General features: G+C 35.7%; 2 pseudogenes; one reads left to right on the top strand and one right to left on the bottom strand.

Annotated features, from left to right (window-relative positions):
• The first annotated feature begins 7,481 nt into the window (after positions 1 to 7,481).
• Positions 7,482 to 7,843, top strand: LOC102473831 (prefoldin subunit 1 pseudogene; annotated as a pseudogene).
• An 11,186-nt stretch (positions 7,844 to 19,029) lies between these two features.
• LOC102474257 (acyl-protein thioesterase 1 pseudogene) lies at positions 19,030 to 21,222 on the bottom strand (annotated as a pseudogene).
• Positions 21,223 to 21,653: the final 431 nt, after the last annotated feature.

Here is a 21,653-nt window from a genome sequence, read left to right on the forward strand (position 1 = left end):
GCTATTGTCATACTGAGCCTCCTGTAGACCTTGTCTCCCAGCAGGGAAAAAACATACCAGACACTAGTGCAAAGAGAAGCCCTCTTTTACTTACTTACAGAAGTTTTTGGAGCAATGGTCACTATGGGGTCACTGGTTAGCAACATCTCATAAGCCAGAAAATACAGCCCCCTTAATGTTTTCAAATGTTTCTGTTTAAATATGCTATAGTCATTGCCATGATATATACATATTTTTAAAAGTCAAATTCTAGGCATGATGAATATGCATTCATAAAAAAAATGTTTTTCAGACACAAGTAAATATTTACTTTTAAAATTGCAATGAATTACAGTTCCATGATTCCAAAGATGTTTGTCCTTGAGTAAATACGTGGTATATTCATACATGAATCTATAAAATACAAACACTCTTAGAATAAAGTTTTGCTTCTTTTTTTTTTTTTTTGGCTAATAACAAAAACTATTTTTCGCTTAAATTGCAGCTCATACCATGTACCTCAGGGTAAGACTTTTTTTTCAGCACCAAAAGAGGAAGAAAGTAAGTTGATACATAGTTTGGTTGCTGTCTTTCCTGTCTGAAGGCTCAGAGAAACAAAGGTAACATTGTCATTGTTTTATGATTTTAACTCTGTTGGGAAGCTTCTCTAGTAAGTTTCAACTGCTGAGGATGCATTTGATGAAAATCTTAAAAGCAACCGAGTGGTATAAACTGTTGACTTTTATCCTTCTCTATCATGAGTCCCTTATTCTTTGAAGGATCTTTACCTGGGAAGCTTTCAACTTCCATTGTCATGCGAAGGCTCCTGTATCCAGAGATAAAATAAAATTAACTTTTCAAGGACGTGGTTGCCTGGAAAAAGGAAAGTTATTTGGGAACCAAATGTAACTTCGAAAATATAATCAGTCCCCCACTGAACTTAAGTTTTGTGAACAACCTACTTCCTTTCCTTACCTATAGAGTATATGGGAAGCTCTACCCCTACCCCAAAATTTTACAGAACAGTTCATCTGCTTTACTTCTTTGAATTTGTCTCATGTTCATTTTCATGTCTCTGTACAATTTAGTGAATCCTAAGATCCAGATATAGAGACCAAAAATTTTCTACAAATTTCTTAATTTTCTGTGAAAAGCATAGTATAACATCTATTTGCATCTCAAGAAATGTAAGTCTTCTCTAGAAAGAATGTACTCTTTTCAAGAATCTTTATTTCATTTTATCAAGAACTAGTATTATTCAACATTCTCATGTATAGTAAAATCAACTGAAAATTAATATCTTCAATCAATAGTTTGCAGTGATTGATAACAGGTAGCCAAAACTGAACAGTGCTGGTCTCTTCATACACTGGTAGTAATTCTTGTTTGTTTTTTTTTTTTTTTGAGAGATTTTTGCTATAGGGCGTGTGTGCTTGCCAGACAGACAGAGACTTAGAGACAGAAAGCGAGAAATCACCCCCCAGAGGGGATGGTCACGCCACAATCCCTTCTCCTCCATTCTCCTCTCAGGATCTTGGGCACACACGCACACGCGCCTGGCATGAGTTTTAAGCCACTGGGTCCAGGATGCTAACCATGGTCGACTACGTGGGAGTCCAGCGACATAGCCATTATGCTGCCTGCTGGTTCCCAACACTGGTAGTAATTCTTTATATATTAATTACAAATAAACAAATCTGAGGAAATTTGAGTTGTTCTGCTAAAGGCAGATGCAACAATTAACTTCTAAAGAAGAGTACTGTTAATATAAATTTAAAATGCAAAATGTAGAGCAAAAGCCAAGATATTGGGCTTTCATGCATTTATTCAACTTATATTTATTAAATGTCTACTCAGTAAAGTGCTTTCTAATTATATTCACCTAGCAATTTATTTCCATTTCATTTCACTCTGTCCCTTGAAGTTGACTAGTCCATTATTATTTATCAAGTCTTAAACCTTCAACCTACTAATGAGGTGCCTTAATAGGCTGTTAGTGAAGTTTTAGCCATGCTATATCACTATAATCCTTTCAGTGTTAGTACAAATGGAAAGTTAAATTATTCATTCTAGAGTCTTAATTTAATACTTTTACGTGATTTTGCAGTATTGATTGATGTGAATATTTCATGGGCAACTATTACTGAACCCAGTTTTCATGTACTTTGTCTCTTTCCAGAAGTATTTTTTAACAAGAAGGCAAATATTTCAGACCCACGATGAAGTAGATTATAAATGTCAAACAATACCAGCAAGAAGGTAACTGAAAAGAAAAAAGCAAGGAAGTCTAGGTCTGTAGACTACAGAACCAAACAGTTGAACAGGTACAGATTTTAGAGAACATAAACAACACATTTATTTTAGTAGAGAGTAAATTAAAGAGCACCAGTTACTTATTCAGTCAAGTTTATGTCAAGGTTATGTTGGACAAATAGCCTTGTAGGGTCCCAGTATGTCTTCCATTGCTCTATTCAACCATTAATGTCTCTATAACAGAGAAATGTATCAGCAGTATGGAATAATTTATATAAATTATTTCAAAAAAATTTACAAACAACTTCAAGACATTGGCATAGGCAAAGATTTCTTAAACAAGACTCTTAAAGCATAGGCAATAATCCCAAAAACGGACAAGTGGGATTATATTGAATAATAAAGGTTCTGCACAGCAAGGAAACAATAGTGAAGACACAGCCCTCAGAATGGGAGAAAATATTTGCAAACTATGCTTCTGATAAGAGATTGATAAACAGGATTTATAGGGAACATGAGCAGCTTACCCACTAAATGAATGAAATGAATGAATGTATGAATGAATAAATAAATAAATACATAATCCAATTAAAAACGAGCAAATGAGGTGAACAGACAACTCTTTAAGAGAGACATAAGAATGGCCAAAATGCATACACAGAAATGTTCAATGTCTCTTATCATAAGGGAAATGAAAATCAAAACCACAAAGAGTTATCACTTAACCCCAGTCAGAATGGCTTTCATCAAGAAAATAAAGAGCATACTGGGGCCAGCAGGTGGCTTGGTAGTTAAGGGTGCTGGACTCCCACATGGCCGACTGCGGTTCGAGTCCTGGACCTGGTGCCTTTCTCTCTCTCTCTCTCTCTCTCTGCCTCTCTGGTCCAACTGAAATAAACAAATGAATGAATAAATAAGGTCAAACTGAAATAAACAAATGAATGAATAAATAAAGTTAAATAAAATATTTTTTAAAAAAAGAAAATAAAGAGCATACTTTGAAAAATCATATTGTGTGTTACAAAGATGTACAATGATGGAATGTAATGCTTTTATTTTTTGTTTTTGTTTTGAGAGGCTTCTGCCTTGGAATGCGTGTGCTCACCAGGGAGAGAGAAAGACAGACAGACAGGCAGACAGACACAGTGAGAGGGAAAATGAGAAATCCCCACCCCCCTCCCTAGAGGGGATGGCTATGCCACAATCCCTTCTACTCCATTCTCTTCCTGGGATCTTGAGCATATACACATATGTGCCTGGTGTGATTTTCAATCCATTAGGTCCAGGACTTGAACAGCAATAAGCCATGTGGGAGTCCAGTGAAGTAACCACTATACCATCTGCTGACCCCAGGAATGTAAATGTTAAAAAATTATATAAAATCACAAAGTAAAAGAAAAGAAAGAATGATGAGTACTGGCAAGGCTGTGGTGAAAAGGGAACCCTCCCACTCTGTTGGTATAAATCAGTAATGCCATTATGGGAAACGATATGGATATTCCTTCCTCAAAAGCCTACAAAGAGAAGTACCACGTGACCCAGTCGTTCTATTCCTTGGTATTTACCCAAAGGACAGGAAAATACTCAATCAGAAAGACACTTGCACATTCATGTTTGGTGCAGCATTACCCACAATTGCTAAGACAAGAAATCAACTTAAATGCCCAATAACGATGACTAGACTGGAAAAATGTGGCATATACATGCTATGGAATACTCCTCAGTCAAAAGGAACAATGAGACCCTGTTATTTGATACAAAGCAGATGAATATAGAAGATTTAGTGCTAAGAAAATTAAGTCTGACTATGAAAGACAAACACTGCATATCCCCACTCAATATACATTGAATTTTGCACTCCATGGCAGAAATGGAAAGATCTGATGATATGAAGATATACTAATATGGAGGACAAGTGCAGATACCAGAAACTGTGAGGGAGTGGAGGTGATTAGTAGAGGGTGACTGAGAGGTGCTCAGGGAAGAAATATTTAATAGACAGAAGACTGTAAAGTTCTCTGTTGAAAATGGTATCTGTGGTAACATCTGGTAATATCTTTGATTGTCACATACTACATGCATGCCTTGAAAAAACATATTATGTGCTGTAGAGGTATACAAAGATAGTTGTAAGTAAGAAATCATAAAATTTAAAAATATACAAAAATTCGAAGAACAAAGGGAGAGATTGGTCAACTTTTTGAAAGAAATTTTTCATTATTTAATAAGGTGTTTTGTTGTTGCTATTGTTGTTTTGCCAGAGGGTGTGTATGCATGCTGGAGAGAGAATGTAGGAAAAAGTAACCCTCTGTGGAGCATGGTCATACGTAATCCTTTTTCCTCCATTTTTCCATCCCATCAGGATTTGGACACACATGCTCAGTGTGTTTTCAAGCTGTTGGACCTGTAATTCCAGCTATGGCCATGTATAACATTAACAGGATTTGGCTTTCTATACACAGTGCTAAACTGTGGCAGTACAGGGCAGCCCATGTATCTGTTTTTCACATTATAATAGTCACTAATTTCAAATATTTTGTTGAACTGTATGCTTAAGTAAACTCAACTGTCATATGAACATTTTATTTACCTTTGCCTTTCCTTTTTTCTTCCCCTTTCCTTCCTTTTTTCCTTTTCTCTCTTTTTTCAAAGATTATATATGGTTTCTGTCCCTAACCCATAATCCTAACACTAGATAGTACTTGAAAAAGTGTTCATCTGAATGCTCTGTTAAGATCTAACCAGTAAACTTTACTAGGCTGAGAAAAAATTAGATTTGCCAGAGTATAACATAATGCTTCATCACCTTTAGATTTTTTATGCCTAACAAAAAATAAGTATGCAACAGCAAATAAGATAGTTTGACCAACTAGTGTATAGATACAGAACTTTGTTCAACTGATTATGTAAACATACTCACTTTTGTCTGGTATTCACGTTTCTACCTAAGATAGTGAATAGCTCTGTGTACAAGCGAACTGAAAATGTCAGTGCGTGATTAGCAATCAGCACACTGTAAACATATTAAGCATGCTGTTTTGTCTTCAGCACTATATATAGGTTCTTATCTAGATAATGTTCTCTAACATTGTCCACCTCCCTGTTACCCACATTAAAACTTAAAAACTGTTTACCTCCTTTCTCTCCCACATTTCCCAAAGTTAATTGATCACAAATCTACCTTAATTTTCAAGTTTATTCCTCTTTTATATCTTTCCTAATATCTTTACCCTTTCTGTTTCTCACCTAGCTAACAGTAATGTACTCTTTTATTTTCTTTGCTTATGACAGAGAGTGGGATGTTTTTGACAGGATCTCATCCTTTTCCAATATTCCTGCCCTTGACTCTCAATTAGTTAGGAATACAGTTGTGTGCAAGTTGCGTTGTCATGTTCAGGTTGGCCTGGCAACTAAATCCAGGCCTATTGTGCAGCTTCCAGCCTCTTAATTGGTGATGCTTATTTGTGTGACACTGTGGCTGAACCTGTTAATTATTTTGATATTGGGCTAGTTTACTTTTTAAAAATAAGTATTTATTTATTATTATTATTATTAAGTTTTTGTTACAGGGCACATGTGCTCACTGGAGGAAAAAAGAAAGAAAGCTTCAAGGTCCAGGACTTGAACTGAACCATGGTCAGCCATGTGGGACTCCAGTGTCCCATGCCACCTATTGGTCCCAAAGCTAGTTTACTTGGATACTCTTCTATTAAATAATACTCATTCCTTGCCAAGAGCAACAGATTTAAGGGCTTATTCTTTGCTATGCTGCATATTTACTTTGGTGCCCACTTCTGTCTGTTTTATCACTCTACTTTGACACAGTGGTCTTTTGAGTAATTTCCATTATTCCTGTTCTGCTAATATAGATTATGTCAGCTTCTAATTAACAGAAGACTTGAAAATTCTTCACTGACTCTAATTCATAATGTTATACTAACAGTGCAAGTCAATATTACACAGGCAATTTTGGAACTTATTTTTTACTTTATTAAATATATTTCATCAAAGTTAACCATCAGTGGTATGCATAAAATGATTTGATTTGATTCATGATTTTTATGAACTCTAATCACTTTCACATTTCTTACAGCTCTGTGTAGTCTATTTTGTTGACATAGCCCATCCCCATTACTAGTTACAGATATCAAATTTGACTCTTCTCCCTTAAAACTAGGGTGAACAAACTCCAGACTATGGACTAAATCTGATTAGCAACTTGCTTTAATATCAATAATCTGTTTTTATATGACCCATAAGCTATATATTTCTAAATAACTGAAAAAACTCAGAAAAAAGAAGGTATTTTATGACATGTAAAAATTAGATGAAACTAAAGTTTCAGTGTCTACAAATAAAATGTTACTGGAACACAGTCAAGCTCATTCATGTATCATCTCTGGTTACTTCCATGCTATACAAGAGAAGAGGTGAATAGTAGGGACAGAGACCGTATATCCCACAGAATCTAAGATGTTTATTATCCAGCCCTTTATAGAAAAAGTATTCAGATCCCTACCCTAAAGTATTAGAACAGTGCTTGTCACAGGAAGTGTTCCATAAAGTCCTCTAGGGTAAGTAAAATACATATTAAATTAGAAGTCATTATTAATTAATTTACTCCATTTAGATCACATAAGTGATATAAAATTGGGCATTTTCATTGGTATTGGAAGCTGAGATCTTCAACAGATACTCTGCTGTTTCTGTTCTTTTCATTAATCCTAGATCAAGGATAAAGCATAATCTATATAGGAGGATTCACTCTTTGAGATTATAGAAAAGATGGAGAAAGTAGATAAATCTGAAGAACTTCTTGTGAGGAAATATAAAGATCATTTCAAGAATAAATTGACTTTTTAAACAATCAGGAATTTCATTAGAAAAAATGAACTTTGAGGATTGGAAAACAAACAATTCTGATTTAAAATAGAGCAGTCATTATAGTAAAAACTAACCACCTCTCCTATGAATTAGAAAAATAGTGTGTATAGAATAAAAATTTGACATGTGTATAAAAAGAGGGTGAGAGCAAAGGAAATAAGAAGAAAAATAGAGAGGCTCTAGCTGCCTACTACAGTTAGCCTGAAAATAGCTGTGCAAGTAAATATAAGTAACGCATGCTATAAATGCTGTAAGTGTGGCTCCAAATGCTATCAAAGGTTTCTCTGAGGCAACCATTAAGGAGTCAGTGGATGAACCAGTTCTTCAAAATCTTAAAAATAGATAAAGAGATAGAGTGTACCAGGATGGCAGCCTCCATGGATCTGGAGTTGAAGAAGGTTTTCACAGAGCTTCGCCAAAGTTATTGACACTCAACAGAAGGTGAAGCTTGCAGACATACAGATTGAATAACTAAACAAAACAAAAAACACATCTTGCAGATACAGAGATTCTAACTTTGGCAGATGAGACTAATATATATGAAGGTGTAGGAAGAATGTTTATTTTTAATCAAAGGAGGTAATCCACAACCAGCTGCTAGAAAAACAGAAAATAGCAGAAGAAAAATTTAAAGAACTAGAACAGAAAGCAATCCTACCTGGAGGAGAGCATTAAAGAAGCCAAAGATAACGCCCTGGAGATGCTGATGGCTCAAAGACCACAATAGGGAATCTATAGGGGAAGCTTTCCTCCTGAGCCCTCCCATTCCTGGCAAGTATAGAAGGGTCTATTGGGAAGACAGCTCCACTTCACCCTAAGGACATTTTATCTGGATGGCCTAGAACCCCCACTTTCCCTTCATTACCTTGAGTCCCTTTTAGGTCCCAGCCCTGTATATTTTATCCTGGCTCTGTCTGCCATCCCTGCCCGACACTCCTGTCTCCTGGGCTGCTGAGTCCTGAACTCTTAGGAGAGGGCAAATGGGAGCCAGGACAGAGGCACACTCCACCTAAGCTACTAGACACTTGTCTGACCAATAAAGGCCCTGTCTCACTGTAGGTAAAAAAAAAACAGATAAAGCTTGGTGATGAGTCTCCAAGTAGGACTAACAGGAGAAAGCCCTTGAAGGTAGAAAAACATGAAATGTCTTCAGAAAATTATATATAACTTACTATGTATCATTTGGGCATACGAAAGGGAGTAAGTCCCTGAGTTAAAATAAAAACCATCATAGAGAGATGGCATGAAATAATGTTTACATGGTATATTTTCTTGTATAAAATCTATACAGATTCAAGTTGGTGAGGGAAAAAAAAAATAGATAAAGCTTGGTGATGATACTCCAAGTAGGACTAACAGGAGAAAGCCCTTGAAGGTAGAAAAACATGAAATGTCTTCAGAAAATTATATATAACTTACTATGTATCATTTGGGCATACGAAAGGGAGTAAGTCCCTGAGTTAAAATAAAAACCATCATAGAGAGATGGCATGAAATAATGTTTACATGGTATATTTTCTTGTATAAAATCTATACAGATTCAAGTTGGTGTGAACATAAAATGCTGAAATGAAATTTCACAGTAGTTCTGATATGAGGGGGGAAAATCCTGCATTAAGCATCAGGACTTGAAAAAGAGTGATCTGGGTGATCTGAATGCTCTAAGACCAGCCCAATAAAATTCAGTAGGCTGAGGAAAAATCACATTAACCGGGGTACAACACCATACCTCATCACCTTTAGATTCTTTCTGCCTAAGAAAAATGAAGTGGGGAGTTTAGGTCTCCATCTGTGCAATCTAGAAGAGAAAATTCCTTTAGAGCAAGAGGGTTACATTTGGGTAGATCTGTATAGTTTCTCACTTGCATCATTTGTTAATAGCTTAAAACACTAGTTTGCTGTGTATGTGTAGGTAAAGCCATAGGCATACAGAAACAGTTAACTAATACATGTCTGCATCTTTAATTTGAGGATCTTTGAGAAGGAGACAAGAAAAGCAAAATCTTTGAAGCAAAGACATTTGGATATTAATACTATATTGTTATTCATTACCCAGCCTTATCAATTTTATCTTTATTATAAAATAATATTTGCACATAGAACTCTCCAAGGCCCAGTTGTAATCACTGGGATAGCTTATAACTTCATGAAATAATAACTCCTTCTGCTCTGGTATAATGACAAAATTATAAAAGTTTTCTGATAATAAAGAAAAAAGTTGCAAGAAAACATTATTTACATAGCATACTTTAGGAAATGAAATGTTTAATCAATTTGAGAAATGTAAACCTGTATTGATAATGACAAATGCCTATCAGTTTACTTTTATGAAAAAAAGCACAAATTTTCTGAATAGTTGGGTCAAATCCCAAAATACTGTATAGCACAAGAATGAAAACCATCTATTGTATTCAAACCATGTGTTCAGGCTAAAAGGTAAGGTTAACTGGATTTCCTGAATCCAGCCTAGGAACTTTGATATCCTTTCGTGCCATGTGAGGACTTAGAAGCCTCTGTATTAAGAAGTCTCGATATTAAACTGCCTCTGGAGGATCATACTGTCTTTTATCAGTCTGGGTTGCCCCTTATCCAGTTTTGTTCCTATTAACTTCTGTTGCAACCCCTTCTAGTAAAGGGACAGAAGTTAGATATTCTTTTCTTTCTATCATTTTTGCAGTGATGTGGCTCTATCTGTGCCTGGTATTTCAGGAATAAATAGATATTATGACCAAGAAAAGACTAAGAATAGAATTGTGAAGTTGACCTAGCTATTAGAGAGAGTATTTTTCACTATTAGCTTGGAAGAACACCTGCTTCAATATTATATAATATTGGAGGTCTAGCTTTGGAGGCCTCAGATACCCTGAAATATAAGTCAGATAATATGAAAAAGATGCATACTAAAGCCCTTAAAGCTCTATGCTTGCAGATTTCATCTCTTCCTATTACAAAACTAAAATGATAGCCATTCTCTTATCTGTGCCCAAGGTGTAAATGTTAATTGATGGCTGTTCTTCTGAATTACATTCAGTCTATTGGGGGAAACCTGTGTATAATCAGTTTAGAAACAGAGTGAGTTAGAACATAATGTCACAGAGAGGCAGTGAAATTTTAATTCATGCTTTTATGATATCCAACTTGGGTTTTACTGTAATTCTCTGCCTACATGTCTCCTTCAGGTGTCCCACTGGAAAAGAAGACATAGCTTGTATAAGTATACAACCCCTGAGATTTAAAGCATGCAGAGTCTAGTCAACATACACCCCTACTTGGAGACTTTGGATCTGGCTTCCAGTTAGGTACTAGATTGATTTTAAGAGGTCCAAGTGATGTGTTTTTAAAACACTGCATGAATCCAAATGAGTTTTAGGTTCCCTATTGTCCAAGCCCAATTTTGTTCAACTGTAAAAATGTTGGGTTTTCATTTGTTCAGAACTACTAATATAAATCACTATAGCCCATAGCTTTTTCAAGCAGTTGTAGAATACATTTTTCCTGGACAGACTCAGAATATCAGACCTGTCATTGAATTTAGGTCAAGACTAAAGTGACTTGTTTAATTTGCTTTCTTTCCATAGTATTCTTCCTGTGTATTCTACGTAGTTTGCCAGATTTTTTAAAAACACCTTTAAAATTTTAGCATTCCAATATTTAGGAATCTTGTTTAGAATGACATGGTTGATAAAATTTAGTTTAAAAGCATACTAATTCATATGCAAGTTTTTCTATGCAGGATTAACATCATAACCATATCCCCTAAGGGTTTCTGGTTGGTTAAAAAAGAGAAAGAAACATTCTGCATTCTGCATTTTTTTCTACAATGCTAATTTTATTTCATAGAAAATTTTATAATTTTTTTTTGGAAAGGTCTTTTTTTTTTTTTTTTGGTGTGTGTGCTCATCAGAAAGACAGAGTGAGACAGAGAGACAGAAAGCAAGAAATCACCCCCCAGGGGGGTGGCCATGCCACAATCCCTTCTCCTCCATTCTTCTCTTGGGATCTTGGGCACGCACGCACGCACATGCGCCCAGCGTGAGTGTAAGTCACCATGTCCGGGACTCGAACCGCGGTCAACTACATGGGAGTTCAGCGACATAGCCATTATGCTAACTGCTGGACCCAATATGTCTTTAGATACTTTTTCACAGGTATTATATTTATTATACATTCCCAAGTCATATTTGTGCCTATCCTGTTTGACAATAAATCATTGCAATGCATTTATACTAGTTTTTTTTATCTGGAAATTAAAATAGCAACAAGGGCCTTTATATCTGAATGCAGTTGTATAATATGGTTTCTTTATCCCCAAACATTTTCCTATTTTTGCTTTTATTTATTTTTAAAAGACAGTTTTTCAATTTTTTTTTTTTTTCTGCTAAAGGGCATGTGCACATGTGCACTCACCAGAGGGACAGAGAAAGAGAAGTAAGAAATCAACCCCCAGGGGAATAACCATGTGCAATCCTTTCTCCTCCACTCTCCTCTAGGGATTTTGGATACACACACACACACACACACACACACACACACACACCCAGCATGAGCTTCAAACTGCCAGGTCTGGGACTCAAACCATGTCGGCCATGTGGGAGTCCAGTGTCTTAACCACTACAACTCCTCTTGGCCCTTTCCTACTTGTTTTAAACACTTTTCTCATGCTGTCCAGACCCACATTGGTATGTGTGTCATAGTCAGTGTAATTATTCTCCCTTTTTAACTATTGGTCATATTGGTATAGGGCAGTAGATTTATGCAAATTAAATCAGTAATACACTTTTTAAGAGCAGGATATACAATTAGTGACCACTACCCCAGTTTTATTCTTCCTGAACATGGAATATCCCTTGGCTACATAATTATAGGCAGCATGACATAAGAAATAAAAATGAGACTTAAAATTAGAAAATAGTATAGTCACAGATAAAGCCACTTTACCTTTTGAGATTCTCATCTGCCAAATAGACAGTAGTCATTTATGACTTATGTGAGAATTAAAAGAAACATAAAAGCATTTTGCAAGCTATGCAATTATTTGAAAATAGTTATTTATACTACTGATCTAGTGAAAGAAAACTTTTATTGACAAGAACCAAAGCATTTAGCAACTAACTTTGGTGTTTTATTAAGACACAGAATTTCTTCTAACAGCCAATCTTCTCTCCCACTCTCTCCCCTTATTTATTTATTTGTTTTCTTATACATTATCTTCCACAGTTTTTGGTTATTATTCCACTTACTTAGTCCAATAGTATGTTTTTACAATAGTTAGTACAAATTTTGCATGCTACTCTGGTATCCTACTCAAAATCAAAAAATATGGTTCGGGTACCAACTCCAGTGACTTGAAAAATCACACAAGAAGCATGTGTGATTTTTTTTCACCAAGAGGAGAATGGAGGAGAAGGGATTGTGGAATGGCCATCCTTCTCTGTCTCTGTCTCTCTCTCCAGTGATCACACACGCCCTCTGGTAAAAAAAAATTTTTTTAATTAGATAATAAACTTCTTCAATATGCACAAAATTACAGCATTTAGAATGGAAAATATAAAAGTGGGTAAGGCCTTTTTAAAATATTTAACCCCATAAGTTCACATACTAAAAGCAATCACCAAGTGTCCAGTCACAAAATATATTAGTAACTATGTTAGAATTAACATATAACCCGTTTCTCTATTTTTCTACAATGTCTCCTCAATATTAGAAAAACACGCATTGAATTATTATTTTCTCCTGATTTGAGAACCATTTCTGATCTGATCTCTGAGCTTTTCCTGGTAAGGGAAGTTGAAGTTCAGATGCCTCAGCCTACAGATGGGGGACCATCTGGAATAGAGATGGGAAGATCAATTGCATTCCCTTGCCAGCTCCTCCCTGTCCCTGCTCTATTTTGTGGAACTACGCTCATTCTCTGGGAAAGAGAGTTTTGTTTTTTCAGTTTTGTTTTGTTTTAAAAGGTTTTTGCCATAGGGTGCATGTGCTTGCTGGTGAAAAACAGAGAAAAAGAAACAGTGAGTGAGACAGTGAGAAATTACCCCGTAAAAGAGATGGCCATGCCACAATTCCTTCTCTTCCTAGGATTTTGGGCATGCATGCACATGCACCCAGCATGATTTTCAAGTCATAGGTCTGGGACGTGCACCATGGTTGGCCATGTTAGAGTCCAACACCCTAACCACCACTCTACCTGCTGGCACCAAAAGAAAGCAGCTCTTCTTAAAGAATCACAAAGATGCTCCCTTAATTCTGTGGACCAAGTCCTTCTGTAGCCCAAATAAAGCAGATCTAATGCTCAAGATACAAACCATAAGACATCTTTTTCCTTGAACTATCTGAAACTCAGAAGCTTCTTTGCTTCTTGTTTCATTGTGGTTTTTTCTAAACACTAACAGACAAAGGTCTCACAACACTCAGGTGAGCTTCTGATAGCCCCAAATCACTTCCAGTGCCAATAAATTACTTTCTTATTGACCAGCTAGTAAATTTTTTCTTCATATTTCTACAAAATGAAAATAAAGAGAAAAAGCTAGATAATGTATATATGTAAATTAACAAACTTCCTTTTACAGACTAGGTTAAAAGTTATAAGGATGACTTTAGAATATTTTATTTCATAGGACCAGCAGGTGACGTAGTGGTTACGTTGCTGGACTCCCACATAGTTGACGGTGGTGTGAGTTCTGGACCCAGCAGCTTAAAACTTATGCTGGGCACATGTGTATGCATGCCCATAATCCTGAGAGGAGAATGGAGAAGGGACTGCAGCATGGCCATCTTTCCTGGGGGATGATTTCTCAGTTTCTGTCTCTCCCTCTGGCTCTCTGGCAAGCGCACAAGCCTTATAGCAAAAATCTCTCATTTCATATAGAATAAATTCATCTCTGCATGACTTTACTCCTGTCCCATACTCTAAGCCAATTATTTTTCAACAAACATTTACTGAACATATGCCATGAGGCAGTTTCTATAATGGAAGTTGAACATACATAACTATGAATAAAGATAGTCCTTGGCTGAAGGAACTCATAAACAAACTGGTTATTTGACTACATTTCAGTTGTAGGATAGAATAAATTCATCTCTGCATGACTTTACTCCTGTCCCATACTCTAAGCCAATTATTTTTCAACAAACATTTACTGAACATATGCCATGAGGCAGTTTCTATAATGGAAGTTGAACATACATAACTATGAATAAAGATAGTCCTTGGCTGAAGGAACTCATAAACAAACTGGTTATTTGACTACATTTCAGTTGTAGGAAATTTATTTTAGGGGAAGCGTCTGTCTAAATAACAATGAAAATTACAAACATTCATTGACTTGTAGAGGAAGCATATCATAGTAGTTAAAAGTTGGATTCTGCATTTTACCACTTTCTAGTGCTGACCATTGGGAAAGTGATTTGACATTTCTATTAAGAACAAAATCCAACTCATAAAGTTCTTTCAGAGCTTGGGACCAGCAGATGGCATAATGGTTACATTGCTGGACTACACATACTTGAACACGGTTTGAGACCTGGACCCGGTGGCTTAAAACACACCAAGCATGTGTGCATGTGAGCCCAAATTCCCAAGAGGAGAATGAAGGAAAAAGGATTGTGGTGTGGTCATCCCCACTAGTAGATGATTTCTTGCTTTCTGTCCCTCTGTCTTTTTCTGTCTCCCTAGTGAGCCACACGCACTCTATAGCAAAAAGCTACCTAAAAAGTAAATAAATAAAATAAGTAAATAAAATAAAGGTTCTTGTAGAGCTTAAATGAGTTAGTATTTGTTAAGTATTAGGTTTCTGGGAAAGTCATGACACGTTTTTCTATGTAAAAGTGTGTCATGACTTTACCAATAACCCAATATTTAGTTTCTGCAATCAAATAATTGTTTAAAAGTAAATTAAATGCCTTGCCTAGACCAAAGACAGACCTAACATTAGAAATGCAGAGACCAGGGGACAGCAGATGGAATTGTGGTTAAGACTATGGACTCCCATATGGCTGACCACAGTCTGAGTCCTGCACCCTAGTGGCTTGAAACTCATACCAGGTGCATATGCATGCCTGACAAAAATCCTGAAAGGAGAATGGAGGCGAGGAAAAAGTCAAATAAAGTGACTTTTTCCCAAAAGTGTGGTTCACAGAGGATTTTGCTCTTAACAGCTTATGAGAAACCATAATATGCCTTCAAATCATTCACTTTAGTTTTTAAGTGAGGATGGATTACATAAAGAGAAGTGCCTGTTGAATTTACTATAGAAAATAAACCTGTATTGTTCAAAATAAAAAGGGAACTACTGTTCTAAGACAAGGAATGGAATGATTTTATTTGGTCTTGAAGCATCCAGATATATTCTGCTTTCCTCAGATCAGTTCAATCAAACATACGTAGTTGAGATTTTGTTGCCAATTAACTTGCATGGACTTTGAAAAAGTCTCCTTGAACCACACACTTTACGTGAACTATCTTTGAAGTGTATTTGGAAGAGAAAACAATTTTGTTCTTTATGGTTGTTTTTCAATTAGAATTCCTGTGCTTATATTGTGTCTGACCTCTTAAAACCTTAATTTAAATAAGGAGCAAAGAATTCAACATGTACTTGCAAGGTCCATTCCAGTCGCAATGTTCTTCAATTCTGTGTTTCAAAGAGGTACAGAGTTGTTCTGAATTGTAATTAGAGTGGCAATGAACTCTTGTTCTCCAAAGAGTATGAATGGTAATGCACAACCTTCTAACATCATTGTTATAACAACAAAAATTATGTTTCTGTATCCCTTTAGATGAGCAGAGAAGGTGGAGAGACTTACTCATAAGAGAATTATTAGTTTAAATTATCTCAGGGAGGGTTCATTACTTATTTTATATATATCAGCATTGAGATAAAAGTTACATAACATTAAATTCACCATTTTAACCACTGCAAACTGTACAGTAACATGGCCTTTAGTCCACTTAAAATGTTGTATAACCATCACCACTATGTAATTCCAAAACATTTTATCACCACCAAAAGAAATTCTATAATTTATTAACTAACATCTCCCTATTCTCCCTTTTCCCTTTCCTTTTCTCTAACCACTATTCTATTCTCTTTCTCTATGAAGTCAGATTAAATTAATATTTTAAGTCTAGACTACAGAGGATTCTTGGAAGAAACGATTATTTCAATTTTTTTATTAGACTACCTGTATAATCTCAGCTTCTTATCTTACTTCTTCACTATTATTCCTACACCCTTCTCTATTAATTATTGTCTATATTGCATCTGCAATTTTTCCTTTCCAGCTAACCTCTTTTCCTCAGCCAATACACTGTCCTATCTCCCCTATTTAGAAACAAACAGGCCAGCAGATAGTACGGTGGTGTAGGCACTGGACTCCCAATGGCCGACTGCAGTTTGAGTCCTAGACCTAGCAGGTTTCTTTCTCACTTTCTCTCTCTTTCTCTTCTCTCTCTCTCTCTGGAGAGCACACATGACTTATTGCAAATTTAAAAATAATAACAATAATGGAAAAAACTAAATAAATAATTCTTAGAAACAAACAAAAAATAAAAAATTTCCTTTGACCATGACATTTCCTTTGGGAACTGACTTATTATTTTAACCTCAAACACCAGAGAAAAATTTTCTACCCTCCATTCTTCTACTTTACCCTCTCATTCTTTAATTCTCAATGATTTACCTTCCACCTTAACAACTTAACAAGAGATCAGCAGCCTTCAGGGTTAGATGTGATTGTTTAATAAGATAAACAATGACCTCTTTTCAATTTTCATCCTCATGGATAAGTCATTAATATTTTACACTGATGCTCCCCATGCCTTTTTCAGAAATCAATCACTCTAGCTTTCTTGACATAGCTTATTATGGTCCTATCTCATACTGAAACTGTTACTATTAATTTTTCTCCCTCATACTCAAAAAATTCCACAGTGGGTATTCTTTCCTATCTCTGTAACCTTCCATCTCTCTCTCTACATATATATATATATGTAGAGATAAAGTATCTCAAATATAAGTTGTATTTATATCCACTTCCTTACCTTTCTTTTTATTTTCCCAATCATTAGTACTAAATTTTTACTGAATCGCATACCTCCCATTTGATTTTAAGAATTTTATTTTCAGTTTTGCTATAGGGCAAGTGCACTCTCCCAGAGAGAGACAGAGAGAGAGAGAAAGTGAGAAATCACACACCAGGGTGATGATCACACCACAGTCCCTTCTCCTCCTATCTCCTCTTGGGATTTGGGGCATGCATGCACATGTGCCCAGCATGATTTTCAAACCACTAGATCTAGGACTCAAACCATTCAGTTGGCCATGTGGGATCCAGCTTACTTAGCCAACAGACCACCTGGCTGGCACCTGATATAGAGTAATTTTGTCTTTAAGATTTTTGTGTTTATACTGTTTGCCTAATCAAGTAAATTATCAAAATAGAGAGATGGCAAAGAAACAAACAATATAGTACTATAAAAAAGCTACCCACTTATTATCCATACCTGGTATTAAACCAACTAAGTAGTTTAAAAGCAAAAAGAGGGGCCAGCAGTTAGCATAATGGCTATGTCGCTGGACTCCCATGTAGTCGACCGTGATTCAAGTCCCACACCCAGTGACTTAAAACTCAGCGCCGGGCGCATGTGCGTGCGAGCCCAAGATCTTGAGAGGAGAACGGAGGAGAAGGGATTGCAACTTGGCCATTCCCCCGGGGGGTGATTTCTCGCTTTCTGTCTCTCTGTCTCTATTTGTCCGTCTGGTGAGCGCATGCACCCTAAAAACCCTCCCAAAAAAAAAAAAAAAGCAAAAAGAAATCTGATTTTTAAGTAATATTTCTGAACACACTAGAATATGACCTGATTATTCTTTCAGTTGTTTACAGTAAAATAAAACCACAGAATTATTTCTGTTTCCTGGATTGAAGAGTCTAATAACTAAACAGGTCTAAATTTGGACCAAGATAAAATTATTTGAAATAAATAGCACATGAAGTTTTAAGTAGTGTCTGTCTTCTTTATAAAGAAGATTTTTATAAGTGGATTTTAAATACCATATGTCTATTATTCAGAATGTCAAAATAATAGTATGTATTGACAATGAATACCTACGGTAAAGAGGCAATATTTGATCTGATATAAAGAAAATAAAAAACTTTTTTTTTTCTTAAGAGGAGAGAGAATATAAATGGAAATGATATCAGGGGAAAGAAAAGACTGGTCTCCCCAATAGATGGGCTATTAACTGAAAAGAGCAATATATTCTTTATTGGCACTTAAAAGCATTATCCCTATTACTAGGAATTAATACTACCTTGTCCTGTCCTTTTTATATAATTATTATGTATATATGAATACATATATAAAAATACAAATACCACATGGAGATCAAATAATTTGGGGATAAATCCTATCCTAAGTCAGAGCGTGCATACATCATTTGTAACTTAACTGTTCACTTATACGTGGACAAATATCCCAGTAACCATACTAGTAATTTTCAAATGATGTAATAAAAAATAGGTTTTTGGGAGCCAACAGGTGGGTGTGGTGGTTAAGGACACTGGACTCCCACATAGCCGACCATGGTTCGAGTCCTGAACCTGGTGGCTTGCTTTCTCACTTTCCCTCTCTGTCTCTCTCACACACATGCTCTGTCACTCTCTGGTCAAATTAAAATAAATAAACATAAATAAAATAGTTCTTTTTAAAAATCTGGTTGCAGTATTCAGTATTATTCAAATACATGTATAGATACTTAAAAGATTATAAATTTCCTATGAGACATTAGTTAGTCTATGTCATTGGCATGTCTTTGCAAAACACTTTAACACTGCAAAATCAGAATTTTCAAATCGAGCATGGGGAAAAATTATATTCTATTACAATGACGCTAGTGTACTTCTACACAAGGCCTCTTAGTGATGCCAATCAATTGGAAGTAGAAGTTTATCAATAAATTGCTTGCTATCCATCATTTCCTGCTAACATGAACTGTGCATCATGCTTTTGTAGGTTCTAAAGTTTATATTGGCAGGACTTACCAATGTTTTCAGTTTTTCAACAGCAAGAGAACCAAACATTAAGGAAACTAAAGGGTCACAATCTCCATGGCACTGGAGAATAGAAATATTTCTAATAACACCACTGATAGGACTCTGTAGAAATGAAACCCAAAGTGAAAACCAACAACTGAGTAAAATGACGCCCACTCATTTCTGCTGTGTTGTAAGAGCCGTATACAAAGACAAAGCTCCTCCCTGGGAAAATCCTTCCCAAATAATTCTGTTAGAAAGGATGTCATTCTTCACCTCTTCGTCTATCAAAGCTTTTACATTTTTCTGCTGCCTGTCTAATTCCAGGTTCATCCTCCTGCAAATCTGGAGAAAGCACAATAATATCTGTGGTGACTTTAAGTTTAATCCCATTGTAGTCAGGGAAGATGCTGGATATAATCTCTAAACTTTTAAATTCATAGAAGCTTGTTTTGTGCCCTATTATGTGGTTATACGTCAAAAATGTTTCCTGTAGAGATGATAAAAAAAGCATAGTTTGTAGTTGCTGGGTAGAATATCTTATATATGTTTGTCAGGTCCATTTGGCTTGTGGTATCAATTAGGTCCTATGTCTCTTTATTTTTTGTCTTTATGATTTGTCCAGTAATGACAATGGAATGGTGAAATCCCAAATAATTAGTGTGTTGTAGTCTATTGTTCCCTTTAAATCTAGCAGTCTTTCTTTCATGTATTTGGGTGCCCTGGTGTTGGGTGCACAAATATTTATAACTGTTACATATTCTTGGTGAATTAATCCTTTTAGACTTGTAAAATTAATCTTTCTACATACTCCTTATCTCTTTTTACCATTTTTTAAGTTTATTTTGTCTGACATCAGTATCACAACTTCTGCCTTTTAAAATTATTATTATTTTTATTTGAATGAAATTACTTTTTCCAGCCACTGATGTTCAATTAACATATGTTTTTGTCAATGACGTGTATTTCTTATAAGCAACATATAGAGGGTTCCTGTGTCCTTCATTTAGGGAAATTAACCTATTAGCATTCAATGTTATTACTGGTATATGCAGACTTATCCCTGTCATTTTCTTACATTTTTTTTTCCTACTTGTTTTGTGTTCTCTTACTTCTATTTATCTCCCTTTAGTTTTCATGATGTAGTATTTCCTTAAGTACTTCCTGAAAAGCTGGTCTAGAGTTGGTGAATTCTTTCAGCATTTGTTTGTCTGGAGATAATTTTATTTCTTCTTCCCATTTGAAGGATAATGTTGCTGGGCATAGCATTCTTGGCTGTACCTACTTCTCCACTCTGAAACTATTACATATCCTAGGTTGGAAAAAAAAAAATTAGTTCCACCATATGAAATGCATGATAGAGAAGCCAGGTTAAATACTACAAAGTTGATGGACACCTAACATTGCTGAAAGAAATCATGCTGGAGAGAATGAGTTTGAAAATTATTTAGGATCATAATGAAGTCAAAATCATTCCAAACGTAACATTCTTTTTTAAATTATTTATTTTATTTTAATTATCATTATTATTATTTTTAATTAGACCAGAGACAGACAGAGAGAAAAACGGAAAGTGAGAAAGCAAGTCACCAGGTCCAGGACTTAAACCACGATTGGTCACACGGGAGTCCAGAGCCTTAATCACCATGTCACCTGATAGCCCCGAAACATAATATTCTTTAAAAAAATTTAAAAAAGGTTTTCTTTCTTTCTTTCATGTGAGAAAGGGAGAGAAGAGGTGCCCTTGACATAGTCACACCACAGCACAATTCTCCCACCCCAGACTCCCAGGACCACAGGAGTACCTAATAAGTCTTAACACAGTTTTCTTTTTGAGCTAGTACCCATTTTATTTATTATTATTTTTTTAATGTGACCAGAGAGAGAGAGAGAGGAAAAGTGAGAAAGCAAGTCACTAGACACGGTACTCGAACCACTATTAGCCATGTGAGAATCCAGTGCCCTAACCACCACACCACCTGCTGGCCCCAAGTAATTAATTTCTTTGATAGTACTATTTAGCTTTTTTTCTTATGTCAGTTTTGCCAAGTTGTAGTCACCTAGGAATTTGTCCATTTCATCTAAATTTAGATTTTCCTATTGCTATATTATTAAAGTATTAAAAATTTATTCATGATAGAATATGTGCGCATTGGGGCCAGCAGATGGTGTGGTTACCTGGTATTAAACCAACTAAGTAGTTTAAAAGCAAAAAGAGGGGCCAGCAGTTAGCATAATGGCTATGTCGCTGGACTCCCATGTAGTCGACCGTGATTCAAGTCCCACACCCAGTGACTTAAAACTCAGCGCCGGGCGCATGTGTGTCTCTCTTTGTCTGTCTGGCGAGTGCATGCACCCTATAGCAAAACCCTCTCAAAAAAAAAAAAAAAGCAAAAAGAAATCTGATTTTTAAGTAATATTTCTGAACACACTAGAATATGACCTGATTATTCTTTCAGTTGTTTACAGTAAAATAAAACAACAGAATTATTTCTGTTTCCTGGATT

This window comes from Tupaia chinensis, unplaced genomic scaffold (assembly GCF_000334495.1).
Source record: "Tupaia chinensis unplaced genomic scaffold, TupChi_1.0 Scaffold146594_2, whole genome shotgun sequence".
NCBI classification, from domain to species: Eukaryota; Metazoa; Chordata; class Mammalia; order Scandentia; family Tupaiidae; genus Tupaia; species Tupaia belangeri.